At 36.8% G+C, this 19,148-nt stretch overlaps 1 protein-coding gene across 3 annotated transcripts in view; it reads left to right on the top strand.

The window, feature by feature from the left end:
* LOC115431601 (sodium/calcium exchanger 2-like) overlaps positions 1–19,148 on the top strand; it is a 324,862-nt gene that overhangs the window by 77,641 nt on the left and 228,073 nt on the right. The window contains exon 1 of one of the 3 annotated variants that reach the window (XM_030152078.1): positions 10,826–10,951. The exons of the other annotated variants lie outside the window; for them this stretch is intronic. The gene's annotated coding sequence lies outside the window, so the exon portion shown is untranslated. Of the gene's footprint in view, positions 1–10,825; positions 10,952–19,148 lie in introns of those variants that run through there. 3 annotated transcript variants of the gene reach the window in all.

Genomic DNA, 19,148 nt, shown 5'->3' with positions numbered 1-19,148 from the left:
TCAGAAAATAAGAACAGAGCAAATATAAAATTACAACAAACTAAAAAGTAAAATAAGAAAGTAGAATATAAAATTTAACAAAAGTAAAATAAGAATATAACTAAATAGAATAAAATAAAATAAATGTAAAATATGAATGACACAATATTAACAGTATTTACAGAACCAAGTTCTATCAGGTACAAATGTAGATTTTCATTTGTATAATTTTACTTTGACCCAATGGGTAAGGACCTCAGCTCCAAAATGAATCCACTTTAGAAGTATCTTAAAACTGTAAAACTGTTGACGGCCACTAGTTGCTGCTTCAAAACCTCCTGCTGTCATAGACTTCCATCGACCTCTATCTAAAAATACAAAATCAGAGTCACTTTGGTTTCAGTTTTATCTGCACTGTCTAATAAATGATCTGGTTCAGTTAAATCTTTTCCCATTTGTCAGATTTTCAGTCAGATAGAGTGTTGATGTCCACCTCATCAAATGACAGCTCACTTACGTTATTTTTCCTTTATATCAAAACAGAGAAAACTGAAGAAAAAGTGATTTTTTTCAGCAAAATACACATTAACTGAACATAAAAACGTGTCTACACTCACTGTCATTCGTTAAACTACATGGGTTTTTCTGGTGAATGAGTGTGGATCACTGGACATAAACTCAAAGCAATTATTGCATAAATGTGGGATTGAATTCACCAGAATAAAACCAATTAAATGGGTCCATCTCTAATTATCATTGCATAGTAATCTGTGAATATATGCACAGATTTGTGTAACTGTGTCTCCATCTGAATATAAATGTGTAAAAGTACCTAGAAATTTGTGACAGATGTGAAAATACACATTTGGAGATACCCTTCTAGAATATAGTGGCTAATACTAGTGATTTAGAGTCACCTTTAAATAAATTATATTAATTTAACTGTATTTGAAGCAGGAGTTTAATGCAGCATGCTAATAATATGATCTACATATACGTGGGTGGTATTCAAGAATAATTACCCAAATATAGTCTACGTTCTTTCTGTGCTGTCCCAGAAACTTAATGGATTCTTAGAAAATCCCTGTTTTACTTAATTTCATGGTTGTTATAGTCCTTCCTTCTGTTTCTATAAGTACAGATACACTCAAAGGCTATGTTCAGACAGCAGGTTTTAATGCACAAGTCGGATTTTTGGGGTGAAATCGGATTTTTTTTGTCTGCTTGTTCATATTACACATTAACCCATAAAGACCCAAACATCCATCATCAACCAAAAGCATCTACTGATATAAACTTTTTATCCATTAATCCTATCAATACATGTAAATAATTGGTGTAAAATACAGTTCTTCATCTTTTCATGGTCATCAGATATGACCCATTTGGATGTTCAGAGGCTCTGTAGTTACCATGGAAACACCGTCATCTTCTACAACACTGATTCACCAGTGAAAACCATGGAGTTGGATCAATGACAGAGGGTGGACACACTTGGTTTATGTTCAGTTAATGCTATATTTTACTGACAAAGTCAACTTTTCTTCAGTTTTTTTCTGTTCTGATACATTAACCTTTCACTATATTCTGAGCTTTTATGAACATCTTCATGATCAGCCAATTAAACATAGGAAAATACATGATTTTCACTGGAAAAAAATGCAAAATTCAGAGGATAATATTAAAATAAACAGTGATAAATCACTTAGGAAAGGTTAAATAAAGAGAAAAATTCATTCGGGAACTGACACAAAAGTTGCACTGGGTTCTTATGGGTTAAAATGCAACTTCTATAAGTTTTGAGTGTGAACTGAATGTGACCCTGACATGACCCGCATGCACAAAAGAAGTCCTGACATAATACGTGACCATGCAGACACGCACTCCTGGGATGCAGAATTGTGAGGTTTATCACATTTCAATGACGTAAAGGTCGGATAAATGTGACCTGGCCGTTCAGACTGAAGTCGCATTGCAAAATATGCAATTTTTTATTGCAAAAATTGCAAAAAAAAAAAAACTTGTCAGACTTAGGTCCACATATGAAAGTGGCCTGGGTCCAATTAGAAAAAATCAGGTTTGTGCTATTCAAACTGTCTTTAACAGATCAGACACAGGTCACATATGGGCAAAAAAATCTGATTTGGGCTACATTTACCTGCAGTCTGAACGTCGCCAAAGTCACACTTCAGGTCCAGGATTAAACATCTTCATCAGTGTATCGTGTCCAAGTGAAGGTGACATCTCCATCCTGGCAGGATATTTGGTTTTACTGCACTCAATGGCAGATTCCCGTCATAATCAATATAGAGATGATGAGTAACATATGATGGACATATGATGGACATGATGGTGATGACAGAGTCTGAGGCTTGAATGCACATTTAGGGGAACCAACCTGACAAGACTAATTAACCCATAAACACCCAAATATCCACCAGTGACCAAAAGCATCTGCTGATCTGAACTGTTTAACACCTGTTGATCCACTAATCCTATCAATACATGTAAATAATTGGTGGAAAATACACTTATTCATCTTTTCATGGTCATCAGATATGACCCATTTGGACGTTCAGAGGCTCCGTAGTTACCTTGGAAACACCATCATCTTCTACAACATTGATTCACCAGTAAAAACCATGGAGTAAAAACCATGGAGTTGGATCAATGACAGTGGATGGACACACTGGGTTCATGTTCAGATAATGATAGATTTTACTGAAAAAGTTACCTTTTCTTAAATTTTCTGGGTTTTTTTGTATAATTTTCCTCCAAAGTAGTCTCAGCATGATGAATAAAGTACATGATCAGTAAATTAAATATAGGGAAATGGCTGATTTTCACTGAAAAAATGCAAATACAGTGTGATATTATAATAAATAGTGATAGATCACTTAAGAAAGGTTAAATAGAGAGAAAGTTTCATTTGGGAACTGACACAAAAGTAGTAGTGGGTCTTTATGGGTTAATCTTTTTCTTCAGGTTGTTTAGGTCTGTCATCAGGTAAAGACTGCTCCTTTTATGCACTAATGCAGCCGCCCAAACTTACCAAAAGTTCTCAAAGGGAAAAGTATTTCATCAGGTTCGTTAAAACCAGTGAAAATCCACCATTAAAGCCCATCTGCTCTGTCCTGTCACTACCTTTTTTTCTGTCAGAGCCAGGCTGTGCAGGATCATTCAGAGTCATATTTCACCCAAGAAACCTTTTATAAATAAGGCCTCAGCAGATGATGGTGTCTGACCTCATGTTATTAACCTTCAAACACTCTTTTTCTGGGCTGTTTCACTCCAAATATCTAATCCACGGTCCAGGAAAAACAAGCTGTCTTCATGCCTAAACATCATAGCAGGTTGATTTTCAAGAAAAGGTTCCAAATACAACACAACACTGGCTCTGAGGGCTCATTTGTACTCCATTTATGTGCGTACAAATAGACGTCCCTGTCAGAAGATCTAAGCGTTAGTGCCCACATCCATCTGCGGATTCTTTATATTGACATGAATGTTCAGCAAATACATAAAAACAAAACATGATGACTGAGGATGTAGTGGTCATGTTCATATTGAGATGAAGATAAAACAAGTCAAATATGTGTGATGCATTAACTGTTTTTGAGTTGTTTTTTCATCCTTTAAGCTCATCTATGTGGGTAGCCATCAATAATGCAATATCTGCCAATAACATAAGAATTTTGGCCTTTTTAAAATAAGTGAAGCCAATAACATAATAACTTGGCAATAATGTACTAATGTTTTTGAGTGAATAATATAATAACATTTTACCAATAATGTAATAAGTTATTGTCTGGTTTTTGCATTATTGGCTTAGCTTTAAAAAAAGTCCTTTCAAAATGTAATAACTTGAACATTCTGAATAAAGGACACCTACGGAACCTCAAAAAAAAAAAAAAAAAAAAGTAATAACTGAACAATACACAATACATAATACAATACATAAAGAGGACTGCGCTACTTGGAAATAACAGATTTTTCTTTGCAATTTTTCCTCATCAGAAATAGGCAGAATGGATGGAATAATCATTGTATTAATTCACCCAGCACTATGCAGCTTGTAAGAGCCAATTCATCATGTATGGTCATATTAATTTATATTAAGGAATGATATAATATTTTTACATATGTTAAATAAATGTTGTTGAGTTGTTTAAGATTATTGAACCAAAGCTTGGTGAATGTGTGCTGTAATCAAAGCTAAAGGTAGTCAAATTAAATATTAGAGTGGGAGGTATGTTATTTTTGGCCAAACTGTGTACATGATAAACACTAAACAGAAAACACAGTCCGTCCTTATCTACCTCCTTCTAAGGTTTGCGCCTATTTAACCACATCAGCTATGTTTCCTTTACTGGAGAAGTGGAAATATCTGTCAACGTCTGCAGAGTATTGTATAATCTGTTGGTAAAACACCTATTAACATTTATTAATTTACAATTCAATACTTCACTTTTGTGAAACCTGAGGTAGTGTGTTACATCATGAGTAGCTTTCTCTGCTGTGGCTCCAGAGATTCTGGATGTTTCACGGTGTCTGAGGCTGAGACAGTGCATTAAAAACTGTCCACCTCCACAGGCTGCAGTGAAACTCAGCTGTTAAAGGCTGCCTGTTCTTTCTTTTCATCTTGTATTGGTTCATCTACTGACTCTGATCTGTACTTCATCCTTTCACACTTTCATGTAAGTAAACGTACCTCTAAAATGGATAGATGGTTCTAGGTCTTCACTGTGGTTGGCTGAACCATCGTGGAAGGTTTGGAAAGTCTTAAACATATACCTGTGACAGTGTTACATCAGTATTACCTGGATAAAACAAACTGACTCCACATGTCAGATGGTACAGAAGTTTGAGAAGCTGAAAAACTCAAAGCAGAGTCTGAAAATCCAAACCAAAACCTCCACACATACATTGGTGTGTTTAACTTATCGTTAGCTTAGCTTGGAGTTAGCTAACATCAAGAAATGACCCACTCCAAAGACAACACAGAATCCAACTTCAACTCAGTGTAAGCACATGCAGATCATCCAGTTTATTTCAGTCTATAGATGAAGATCTTACTATGACAACACCACAGAATTGTTGAGCAAAGTTTAACTGAAGCTTTGAGAGGACTGTATGTATGTATGTATGTATGTATGTATGTATGTATGTATGTATGTATGTATGTATACACCAAGACATATGGAATACATGAAGGGGATCCACTGGTGTTTGACTGGATTCACATAGACCATCATGACTTCCACTCAGTGCCCTAGTTGGCATAGGCTCCATTCATTCATCCATCCTCTGGTTCCTATATGGCAGGGGTGTCCAATCCTGGTCCTCGAGGGCCAGTATCCTGCATGGTTTAGATGTTTCCCTCTTCCAACACACTTGATTCAAATGATAAGCCTATCATGAAGCTCTGCAGAAGCATGATAATGACTGTCAGCTGGAAGAGGGAAACATCTAAAACCTGCAGGGTACTGGCCCTCGAGGACCAGGATTGGACACCCCTGCTATATGAGTTAAGAGGCAGCAGTCCAATGACAGAAGCCCCGACTCCCCCACCCCTCCACCTCTAGTTCCTCTGGGGGTGGGGGGTACAGAGGAGTTCTAAGGTCAGATACAGATATAAGCCCTCCAGTGTTCCTTGGATCTGCTCCAGGTCTCCTCCTGGTTGGAAATGCCTGGAACACCTCCCCATAGAGGCTTCCAGACCAGATTAACCACCTCAGGTGACTCCTCTGGATGTGGAGGAGCAGAGGCTCTACTCTTATCACCTCCTGGGTGGACGAACTCCTAACCCTATCTGTAAGGAACAGACCAGCCCCACTGTGGAGAAAACTGATTTCCGTGGTTTGTTTCTGCAACCTCAAGGCACAGTTCTAGCCCTTCATGCTATATGTTATCAGCCGTATTACTGTTGACAGCAGTTTGATGCAGCTGTTTGGTTTTTTAAAAAGGTCTCTGTGCAATTTTTCTTAACCTTTTAATCTTCTACTGAAGTCTTCTACAGACTACAGTTTGATATTTTCTTTTATTTATTCTTTACTCTATTTTATTTTTATCTGAGTCCAGATCAGTGAGCCTGTATGAGTACTTGCTCATGTGTATTTGTTTTGTCCTCTGTGTCTGTGTTTTGTTTTAATATTGTATAATGCTGGTGCCCTCTTCTGTTACTGCAGAACAAATGTACCTACGGATACAAATAAAGTTACATTGACCTTGATTTGACATCTCACCGTGGTGTCTTACACGTTGGCCACATCTCCCTGATTGTTTCCTCTATCAGATTCATTCAGTCTTGCAGCACCTCTGCAGTGGGTTTTTGTTCACATTAGATCTGTGAAAGTGTTCGCTGCTGAGGAATAAGAATCTGAATAATATCTTGTAGCGTGTGATGCGCCTTTATTGTCACATCTTGTAATGCGTGCCTACATCAGTGAAGATTGTCCTTTGGTTTCTGGTGCAACCACTTACCATGTTAATATCCTCTAGTGTTTGCCAGGCTTGAAGTGGAAGGTTTTCTAACAACTGGATTGTCACTGTGCTTTTCTTCTTCTTCTTTTAGGTCGCTGGGTTTTCTGTGTCTTGTTTCTAATGCTGCTTGTTCTCCTTCTCTTTTGTTATAAACCCCTGAAGTTTTCCTTTTAACGCCAATAAAAAGCAAGGTCTTGTGCAAACAGGGGCTTAGTGGCGTTAAATCCGTTGGTGTAAATCCCATCATTAGCCTGGTTTACTACGTGTAATGACGGTGCTGCCCACAAGTCTTTTCCAAGAACGGGAACAACCTCTGGCTCATGTTGTAGCATCTCATTAAGTTGATAATGGCTGTGTTTGTGTGTGAGCAGGACTTTCCCTGTGAGACAGTACTGCGCCCCAGATAATAACTGTTCTGTTGTAAAGGGTCTGCTGAGTCACTCGGTCATGTGGATTAATGTGTGTCTATCAGGGAAAACAGGCCTTATTCATGATTTTATGTGTTTTTCCTGTTGTATAGAGATGAACCAATTATTCATACAAACCATCAGTATCTGCGGAAATGGGAAATTCTGAGTTTGAGTGAAAATAGTGAGAAAAAATTTAATTTAAGACATGCATAATTCACTGTCGCTCACTGTTGGTCGATTCATGTGTTCTCAGCGTCTTCCAGCTCTAAACTATCTCTCAACACCCACCTTCAGTCGACCTCCTGTTGTGATTGCAATCATGCAAATGTGTCTGAAAGGTTTCTTGAAGCTCTGTGTGTATGTATGTGCACAATGAGCACACGTGTATGGGTGTTATTTTGCATTATAACACATTTGAGGCTCTCGGCGGCGCCTTGAATCGACCGCCTCTGCTCTGCCTGAGTTAAAGCCCCTGTAGCCTCGTTCCTGCCTTAATGGCTTCCACTGGATCATATTTTTGCATGAACATCTGGAGGTGATAATAACTCCTGTGTCAGTGTTGTAGCTATAATGTGACACCAGTGAGAAAAGTTGGGATGAAAAGAAAAGGGCAAACAGTTTAGTTTTAAATTCACTTTTGGGAATATGGGAAATATATATGCAGTTTAGTGTTTCTCTTGAATGCTCATTTCCTGTATAGTCATTTATTTTTGTGTCCTGTTGAAGCATTTTGATATCACATCATTGTTTTTATAGATGATTTAGATGGACATCCATACAGTGATAGAAATTATGTAAGAAGAAAATACCCCATATATCATTATTTTCAGATTTAGCCTTGCACTTATGACAAATTTGTAATGCATCGACTTAGATATATTAGTAAGTAAAGAGGAATGGATCATTAATATGAATTAATTAGAACATTTCGTCACATATAGTTTGTTCAATCAGCTAACAGTGGACTCACACTCCCACCAGAAGATGCTGATCAGCTGCATTTAATACAGGAATCTGAACAAAAACCAAGGCTGATCTTCTTTCGTTAAAGACAGTTGGACTCAGCAGGGTTCTTCTGTTAAGAACCAGTGATCCATGGACACTGACATGAGGCCAGCAATCAAGTCTCCTGACATTTGTTCAGTCACAGCCAAAGGTTTTGAAAGTGACACAAACTGACTCTTGGCATAAATTTGATGTATTTGCCAAGAAAAGTCTTCCAAACTAAAATATTAAATGCTTAGGCTATAATCTCATAAATGTTGGGAGGAAAAAAGCAGGCAAATCTTTTGTTCATCACTGCATATGCATGTGCTGTTTTTTGGTATCGTTAAGTTTTATTTATTTTTTATCAGGTTGCACTGACCACACATACATTTCTCACTCTCTATGTTAAGATACAAGCAGACCTCCCTTTGTAATTAACATGTCTTGAATGCTTTGTGTAGATAATACAGAAGTTATTGGTCCAATCTTCTGTTTTACACCAGGTTTCACTCCACTGACTCAGTTTGGTTAGTTTTACTTTACTGCACATTATTTGATTCTTAACAAGATAAAAAACAAAACAAAAACAAACTTCGAATTAGAAGTGTTTGATCATTTATCTTGTTTTAACTGTTAATTTCTTATATTAAGTGTTCATACAACTGTAGATATGCTTATTTCTAAATTTAACAATCTTAATTCAAGAATCTTGTCAAGTGAAATTATCTTGGTGCATGGACAGATAATTTCACTTGTTTTGAATACCCTTTTCCTCAGATTTAGTGTTTTTATCTTGTTTTTAGACGCCCCCCCCCCTTTTTTTTTTTCTCAGTGTTGTTCCTGCGTTATATTTTCATGTTATCTAACTAAAGAGAGGGAGAAATACATGTCTGCTCATTACATCCCTGCGAAAATAAACCTAAAGGTGGCTTATGACTTTAGTACCATGCATTATGTAAATAATTTAGATGCCTGGGAAATATAAAGCAAAGCCTGAAGCAAAGTAGTGTCATACTAATACACTGAAAAACAGTTTATATTTATTCTAATTAATCTGTGTAAAATGTACACAATGCATAAAATATATAGTACTAGACTAGACTTTGTGTTTGAGTTTTAGAAGTGATGAGTTAGCTGGTAGTGACAGGGAAAAATTGTTAGCATTAGCGTGCTTTTCCCAACCCTTATGAAAGAAAATGCAAAGTATGTGATAATGTACAAATAGCCAGCTATTTGCATGTTACTTAATACATTGGACACGTTATACAGTTATTTCAGTTGTTCATCAGTTGTTAATGTAAAACTTACGTTGAATGTTTGCTAAGTTGTTTATTAACTGCTAGCTGTTAGCTTAGTGGTACATGAAATTCATATAACAAAGCCATTAGCATGCAAAACCATATAACATTATTTAGTACATTAAAATAAATGTGAAGTTAATTTCAGCTACATGACAGTAAAGAATGTATGTGCTTTGTGATAGAGGGAAAAGGTAACAATACTGAGTTATGTGCAGCTGCTCCTTTGTGTATTTGGCTGTTAGCTGTCACTGGCTGCTGCTATGCATATATTTGGCTAGCTGTTAGCTTTTATCCAATGGCATACTGGGAAATATAGCATTTGTTACTTTAAAATAAACACGTCAAGGTAATTTCAGCTCCCTTACAGTTGCTGAATGAAACAGTAGTGTGTTGCATGTTAGTTATTAGCCATTAGCTTCCTGCGACACATATGAAGGTATTTTCAGCTACATGAAAAGAAACAAAACAGCTGTGAGTTACATGCAGCTGTTATGAATGTATTTGGCTGTTAAAAATTAGCCATTAGTGTACATGGACATTTAGGGTTATTTGTTGCATTCAAATGTGTGGAGGTAAATTCAGCTACACGACAGATGAAGAATGAAATGGTGAGTTAAGTTCAGTTATTTGACTGTTAGCCATTAGTGTACTTAGCTACTGAGTGTATTTAGGACTTAGCTGTTAGCCATTAGCGCACAGAGACACACGCAGAATTATTTGCTGTGTTGAAATTAGTATATGAAGCTATTTACAGCTAAAAGATAGATGAAGAATGAAATGGTGAGTCACACTATTTATTTGACTGTTAGCCATTAATATACTCTGATATAAACCATTATTATTTTAAAATACACAAGTGCAGTAGCTACTGAGTGTATTTAGCTCTTAGCCGTTAGCCATTAGCACACAGAAGCATACACAGGATTATTTGTTGTGTGGAAATCAATATGTGAAGCTATTTACAGCTACAGGACAGATGAAGAAAGAAATGGTGATTTACGTGCAGTTTATCTGACTCTTAGCCATCAGTGTACTCAGATAGAAAACATTATTACTTTAAAATAAATAGGTGCAGTAGCTGCTGAGTGTATTTGGCTCTTAGCAGTTAGCCATTAGCCATTAGTGTAGAGACACACACAGCATTATGGTGCGTTGAAATGAATATGTGAAGGTATACAAGACAGATAAAGAATGAAATGCTGAGTTACATGCATTTAATTGACTGTTAGCTATTAGTGTACTCTGATATAAAACATTATTACTTTAAAATAAATAGTAGGTGCTACGAATGTATGTGTTCTCAGCAGTTAGCCATTAGCGCACAGGGACATAGAGCCTAGCATTATTTGTGACATTAAAATGAATATGTGACGGTACAGACTGAATGAATTATGTGAGGTTTATTTTATGCACAGATACACTGAGTAGAAATTTAAAAACACTCTTTGCTTTGACTCTGAGAGCGTTTCAGAGGTCAAGTTGAAAGTAGAGAATGTGTGGATTTGTCACCTCTGATTAATAGGATGATGTTTTGGTGTGTAAAGCTGAATCCACCTCAGTGTGAAGTGGCTCACATAGTTTGAATGAGTTAAAGAGGCCGAGGGGAGGGACATTTGTCCTCATTAGTCCAGTTGGGTCCAGGTTTATGTTCTTGGACTCTGAGACGAACAGATGTCTCACGTCCACACTGCGACACCTGCCAGCTTGGAATCGATCACAAACGCCCCACGCTGATGAAAAATGACTCATTTTCTCATCTTTTTCTCACACTTGGCAACAACTCATGTACCTGTGAGTACAAATACACATTGAAGTCCTGTTTGCAGGGGGCTGGTAGGACCTGGAGATATCTGATGATTTAGAGATTTGCACCTTACATATGCGTTTCGTGGAGTACATTTACATATTAGTAAGTCTGTGGGTTTTTTTAAATTTTTTTTTTTTAATTTTCTCACATTATCTCCTGGTTCTCTCAATGAATATGTACATCTAACTAAATTTATGCACTTTTAAAACCACAAAAAATAGTGTTTGTTTAGATTTCTGAAATTACTACAAATTGCCAAAAGTCGCCAGGTTATACAGGTATTAGTTTTATGTAACTGGGGCTTTAGTTGATATTTTGATAAAACCTGTATTATTCCATTTTGTTTTATTGGACTTCACTCATTTACAGGCTGCTTTTCAAGTACAACGTATTAATCTTTATGTTTTAAGTAAATATGTAGTTGAACATTATGTTTCCATTTCATCTCAAGACCCAAAACACAAATTTGGCATCTCCTCATGATTCTACATTTTTACTTCCATTGTTAAACAGTCTCTGAAAGCCTCTTTTTATGCCAATGATATCCTCTTTTTAAGTCTTGTACATTATTTTTGTCTTGTCATATACTTTAGTTTTTTTGTGTTTATTTCTTACATTTTGGCTCATCTGTTTCTCAGATGGCAGATGGTAGCTCTTCTTTGAAATTCTTGGAACACTTGGAGAATGTAGGCTATTTAAGTGTCATACACCATTATTGCTGTCTTTTTCTTAAAAAAAAAAAAAAAAATCAATTATAATTTTTTCTTTATCTTGGCATTGCCTTTTTTTCTTGGATCCAAGGAGTAGATTTTTTTCCCTGATATGTACTCTGTACAGAATGACAACGTTTTGGCTGAAGCGTAGGGTAAATAATCACATATTACACAATGTGACTCTGGTTATTCTATTATTTCATCATTTGCCAGTTTTTATGTTCTCAAATCCTGCTGAACTATGTAACAAATCTGCAGATATCATTGAATATTTCCAACAGAATCAACTGGAAATGCATCAGATGTACTGTACTGTCTATAAGCCCTTAGTAACTGAGAATCACTTTCTTTGTTCAGATAATTTGGCTGTTGTGTAAAATGTCACATGGTGCGACTGTAATTTATCATAGGGAAAAAAATAATGTGGTCATATTTCTCCCTGTCACCAAAAACAGAATTGGCAGCAAAGAAGAGCCAAAGTGAGGGGATGTGCTGGTGTAAAGCATTAGTAAATCCGACTCTTAGTGTTTAAGAGCGCGTTGAAAATGAAGCCCTGTGGTGTTGTGTGATACTTAAAGACTGTGTGCGTTTCCACTCATGAGCTGAAGCAGAATCTTTCATCCCACAGGTCTAGTTGAAGTAATTGGCTCTGTTTTTTCAGTCTAAAGGTACACTATATGGACAAAAGTATCGGGACACATCATGGCTACAGGTCTTAAGATGTCCTGTTCATGCTGATTTGAGATAAAAACATCAATATTTCCTTAAAGTTTAATGGGAAATTTTTCTTCCTAAGTGAGATGTGAAGAAAGTAGATGGTTAGTTCTTGTGATAAAAAAATAAATAAATCTATATTTACAAAATTAGTTTAGAAATTTAGAAGTAGAACATTTAAAATCATAGTCATGGATTTAAAAAAAAGTCAGTGTTGAGAGTAAAAAGTGTCTCTGAGCCGTTTTGGAAGCAAACATAACAATTTAAACCAAATCAATGTAAGACAGTGATATTTATCCCAGTATAAAACTATATTATGACATTTGTCTTTATTATTTTCTATCCCAGGCCCCTGTTAGAAAAGAAACGCTTGAATTCAACATGTCCCGATACTTTTGTCCATATAGTGTATGTACTGGCCTTCAAAAAATGCTGTAATTTGCTAAATGTTTTCATGTCATGAATTTTTAATAATGGTGTTTCCCACGCTGGTTCAAAAACAGCAGCTTTTGTGTCTGTAGCTGCTTCTGGGGCCAATTCATTAACGGTGCATCTTCCCTCGGACTGACGAAATTGGATGAGGCATGAGGATAATTCATTCTTTGTTTGTTCCATCCCCTCAGTGTCGAGTCCGTCCAATCCATGAGCATCTATCCTTCTCAATCTATCCATCAATCCATCCATCTTCTCCCAGCTCCTCCGTCTCCATCATCTAGGCTACTCGTCAATTCCTTAAATTAGTCATTACTTTGTTTAAGTGCAGATTTGGACCTGGTTTTGCGTTGTCGACTCTTCTCTTTTCCTTTGCTGTGCATGGAGAGGATTCATGGTTTAATTTGGATGTGGGCTTCATGCCAGTAGAGAAGCTGGTTTTATTTAGTGAGGTGGAATACAATGAGTATAAGATCAATTAAAGTGGGAGATTTAACTGCTGCCGTCTCAGCTGTTGGCAGATGTGATGGAGAGAGGAGACTGTGAGAGGGATCGACCCTGGTTCCACTGAGCCCAAATGGGGACGACGAAATAATGTGTTCAACCGAGATAAGACTCAGCAACCTTCAGACCTGTGACCTGACAATTACAGGACAATTTCTTTCACTCTGCCTATTCTGCACTCTTCACTTGGCCCATCCATCCATCCACTTATTATCCATCCATGCATCCATCTCTTCATCCTCTCGGCGGTGAAAAGGCCTGTGTCTGGTCATTTTATCACTGCATTTATTCTTTTTGCAGCGACTGCAGCCAAGTTGGCCTGAACGCCTCTGCTTTATCAGTGGCCGTGGTCCTTCACTGTGGGAGAGAGATGAAAAAGAAGGTGAAATCCTTTCATGCACGGTGTCCACGTCTGTGGGCACTTAATTAGGTCATGAGCAGAGATGCTGCAGGGACTCCATCTCCATTGTTACTCTTATTCTTATTATTTAATCGGGAGCTCGCAGCAATCGCATGCCTCAGTTCTGTTCCGCATTTGTGGGAATTTCATTGGCCTGGAGCATTTTTGGTGAAACATGAACTCAGTGAAAAATGTTTTACAGGCAATCCATTGGTCCATGGACTAAACCCCATCTGTAGAGTTAAAGTCATAGACTGTACAGAGCAGCTCTTACATCACCCATTGGTTTATGAACTGCACTGGAAAAAATCTAAATCTTACCAAGTGTATTTTTCTGATTTCTAGTGAAAATATCTCATCACACTTAAAATAAGACATAATCACCTAAAGAGTAACTTTTCAGTGAGATGTAAGAACTTATTTTTAGACAATTTATTTCAAGAAGTCTCACAAAGATAATTTTCATTTGTTCAATTAGCAGATTGTTTTGCTTGAATGAAGCAAAAAAAATCTTGAATTAAACAAAAAAAAAAATCTGCCAATGGAACAAGTTAAAATGATCTTTGTAAGACTTCTTGAAATAAGATTGTCCAGATCTGTTGTCTGAAAATAAGTTCTTATATCTCACTGAAAAGTTACTCTTTAGGTGGTTATGTCTTATTTTAAGTGTGATAAAATATTTTGACTTGAAATGAGCAAAATACACTTGGTAGGATTTTGATTTTTTCCATTGTGCTGTTTTGAAGTGATTTGACCTTTGCCATGTCAGATTTTTGGAGCCAGAAATGGCCATGTTTGGGCGAAAGATCTACAGGAATCTGAGAAGTCAGACCTGAGCTAATGCTAAATGCTAGCTTATTGATGAAGACACAACTCCAATAGTCTGACTTGGTAACCCTCGTATTAATGGAGGGACAATGTATTTAGACTGAAGTCACATTGCAAAATATCGGTTAAGTGTCAGATTTAGGACCACATATGAAAGTGGCCTGGGTCGGATTTGAAAAAAATGGATCTGTGCTGTTCAAACTGTCTTTAATAGATTGGATACAGGTCACATATGGGCAAAAGAAATCGGATTTGCTTGCAGTCTGAACGTAGCTGTAGTTATTGTTTTTAGAGATATTCAATGGAGGAGCACCTAGTGGTCTTCAGTGGTATTACAGGTTTTAGATCCTTCTGGGTTGGTCCTTAGGTCGTACAACTTGAGAAGAACTTGGTCTTTTGGTCTTATCTTAGTCTTGGACAAAGACATGGAACTTTGTTTCCAGACCACAGCTGTATGGAAATCACTAAATTTTGGGGGCATTTACTGATTAAATTGCTTGAACTCTTAATGGAAAATCATGTTTCTTATAAATCTAGTTGTCAGTTCTTGATTCATCTTCCTACAGACATCATCATCTCATCCCTTAAACCATATCAGTTTGTAATATCTGTAAAACCCAAGTGTAGTAATACTTTTGGGGAAGATACTGAGATCGAGACAAGGCATCTAACCTGGTCTAATTGCTAATGCTATTGGTAGGTGCTATATGTATTAGGATGAGTAAAATGCAGACAGCTAATTTAACCACAGGGATAATAAAGTTAAAGTTTAACCTTGTCAGTAGCAAATATTTTCTGTTTGAGTTGTTTCCCATATTTATTGCAGAATGAGTGAATAGTTGTTGATATTTTCATAATTCTGCATCTTTATCCATTAGACACAACTTTACATTCTGATTTAATCTTTAAGGAGTGAATTATTACCGTTGTCAGATTGTTTCCTCCATTTGTAGAAATCTCCAAAATCAGTCGCTTCTCCGGCCTCATGATCCACAGAAACTTTTCACGCCTTTATTTCCTCTTGCCTTGAGCTGCTTATGTAATGGTATTAGTCAGTTCACATGCAGCCGCGCGTGTTTTAACTCAACACAAAGAAAAGACAGACGTATCTCTGCTGAGCTGACCTGCATCCACCGCTGTCCAGCCACGAATCAAACTACTATGAAATGTTAGTGTTTGTTGTAAAAGCTTTCAATGCTTGGGCCCCAGAGACGTTATTAAAATCTGGAAACATCCAAGACTCGGCTCAGACCAGGAATCTTTCATTTCTCACCTCAGAACTGCACCATTTTCACATAGATTCAGAGGAAAACTAAAACAAGACACAATGGTAAATAGAAGCCTGACTATATAATTCTGATTCAAAAATAATAAAAGGGCTTTTTTTTAATTTATTGGTGTAAAGTCGACCCAAGTGATCGAACCTACAATCATAAGAGGTGTTTTCATTCAAGCATTTGTCAATTCAAGGCAGAATTTGTCTTAAGTTTTTAAAAAGTTCTGCATTTTATGACAAAGCCACATTTGATGTAGAGTGTCCCCATAACATACTATCTCTATGTCTTCAGTGCATACACACTATGTCTATGCACTGAAGACCAACAAATGTACTTGAGTTTCCACTGATACATTATTTCTAAGGATTTTAATGCATTGCGATACTCACCCTACCTCAGTGCAATAATTACAACCAATGCACCTTGTTTTTAATTTTACCTTGTATATATCATTTATTAATTTTTTGTATTCTTACATATTTTACAAATTTCTTCTCCATAGTAGCCTATAGAGTTAGCTGTTTGTATATTTTAGCGGCATTTGTATATTTCATATTTTATCTTTGTCGTTTTAACCCCTCGGCCAACTTCTGGTTAAAGGGGTATTGTAATTGTTTTGTTGTCTGTCTATCCATTCAATGACATAATCTCATTATTTTAAGAATACATTGACATATCTGCACCAAATTTATACTGGGGATGCATCTTGGGATGGAACAGAAGCCTATTGAAAATAGGTGACCTTGACCTACTTTTTCAAGGTTAAATGGCTTTGTGCAGTTCTAATGTCTGAGTACTTTCAATTATAAATATGTATGTAATAAATTTTACAATCTAATCTAAATTATAGAGCAGTAACTTTCAACAGAATCTTACACAATATTTGGGGTTTTAAAAGTGCGCAGAACAGGGCTGCAAAATATTGGAAAAAAACTGACATTGCGATTTTTTTAACCCTGCGATATATATTGCGACATTAAAAACCACTCAAGAGGATATAATAGCTGTGTGGTGCCGACGTAAATGGTCAAACTAATTAGTTGTATTTCCTGTTGTTGTGTTGACAGGTGGAAGGCACTGTCGACACAGAACACGTGTTTTAATATCATCCTTCTTGTAGCTGAAATAATTCCAAATAACTGACGTTGCTTTTCTTTTTGGCACCAAGTCTTCATTTTTAGTGATTTTCTCTTGTTTGTTGCTCATTTTTCAATGTTGTTACGAGCGACTCACTCCATGTGCAGGGGCGTGGTCTGCTTCGGCAAACTGATTAAGAATGATTGTGATTGGTGGATCGCTGTGTGCAGTGTGTGTCAGGTACCCAGGTTGAAATTAGATGAGAACATGTAAAGTTCGTTTGCCTCCTACATTGAAGGACCTGTGGTGTGACTATTGCACACATGTACATTGCGATGACGATGCTCAATCGATATATTGTGCAGCTCTAGCGCAGAACGTTATGTTTGTATACTGCCAATATTTTTCAGTATTTTGTGACATATTTTTATGGTCTTTTTGCACTTAAAGTGTTTTCTGCTACACAAAAACAGAGCTGTTAAACGGATTTTCATTGTTCTTGTAACAATGACATTAAGGATCTATTCTATTCTATTCTATTCTATTCTATTCTATTCTAGTACTTCATCAGTATGACAGCTGAACAGATGCAGGGCTGCTTTTAATCATTTATTCTGTATTTTTTGTGGTTTTTCGACTGTCCATCTAAACAAACACCGGACTGGGATTTCCGTTGCATTACTGCCCTTCTTGACCCGAGGATGTTTTCCAAAAGTCTTTTAGTGCATTTCTTTTTTTCCAGTTATATTGTGGCTGCAGTAGCAGGTTTCAGCTCAGTGTTTGCTGACGAGTGAATCCATTTCACTGCATTTTAAATGGGAAACATTATCAGAACATTATATTCTTTATAATGTCCACGTTTGTGTATGCATGTACACATTTGTTGACGCGTGTGTTAATAATGCATGTATGTGGACGTTCGGTGTGTGCAGTGTTGGCATTTGTGCGATCAGTTTCCCGCTGTGAGCTCCTGCAGGGGCTGCTGGGAGTTTCTCATTAGCTGCTGAGTTAGTGCTGTGACACCCCAGGACACCAGGTCGCAAACCTGTTAGAACTACAACAGAAACACACACAGCAAAAAACACACATACACAACATACGTACACACAGAAAGGCATCGTAGTCACTGAAGGAAGGCAAATAGAACAACAATGTACGATGCATACTCCAGGTTCCTGATGATCGTATGACTCTGAGAGAAGAAACCACCACTTAGCATCAGGAAACATGGACTCTACTGGGAAAAAAAATTGAATTGAATTGAAAAAGCACTAAAAACCAACAGAATGAGTTGTGTTTTATTAGTTGAGGAACCACTATCACTCAGTATTGATTTGGAGTCACTGAGTCCATGAATAACAGAGTAATATCTAAGGTTTAAATACGGATGTGTAATTATTGTACACATTATTAATTAACATGGATTAATGTGAAGGATTAGGTCCAAACTGAAGATTAAAGACAACTGAACTGAATGGAAAAATATACTGGTACTGGTGGCCATAATGGTACAAGGACAAAGTAGTAATATGATCTAATTAAGTCAAAGTCAGCCTTATTTGTCAGTTTTGTCATATGTACAACACAGCAATATGAAATTATAACACTCTAAAGCACTCTAAATAGAATATAACTATATAACTATTAACAAACAATGTTAGTATAAATAGCAGGAGTTGGAGAGAATAATAATTAATATGTAACTCTGTGAGGAAAAAGTTGGATTTTTATGAAGAAAAATATGAAACTATATTCTGACATTAGTCACTATTGTTTTGTATCCCAGACCCCTGTTAGAACAAAAACACCTGAATTCAACGTGTCCACATACTTTTGTCCATATAGCGTATTTTTGGATTCTTCTTCAGTCTCTGCAGCTTTAAGGACATCTTCTAATTTATTTATGAGTTATGTTTTCATTAACCTCATGCATAAACCCTGTCATATGCATGTTGCATGTGCTGCTACACGTCTAACCCTAACCCTAACCCTAACCCTAACCCACCAACACCAAAATACACCAACAACAAAATGTCATAGGTGATTTACCAAAGCAAAATTATACACCAACACTTTAACTTTACATATTACAGGTGAAATATTCTGCAACAACACCACAAATAAGTCAGCTGAATTTGTGCTTCAATTTCCCCTAAATCAGGGGTGTCAAACATTTGGCCCGGGGGCCAAAACCGGCCCGCCAAAGGGTCCAGTCCAGCCCGTGAGATGATTATGT

This window comes from Sphaeramia orbicularis, chromosome 13 (assembly GCF_902148855.1).
Source record: "Sphaeramia orbicularis chromosome 13, fSphaOr1.1, whole genome shotgun sequence".
In the NCBI taxonomy this organism is placed as follows: domain Eukaryota; kingdom Metazoa; phylum Chordata; class Actinopteri; order Kurtiformes; family Apogonidae; genus Sphaeramia; species Sphaeramia orbicularis.
Note: the sequence above shows the minus strand (reverse complement) of the source record. Positions and strands in the feature narration are given on the sequence as shown.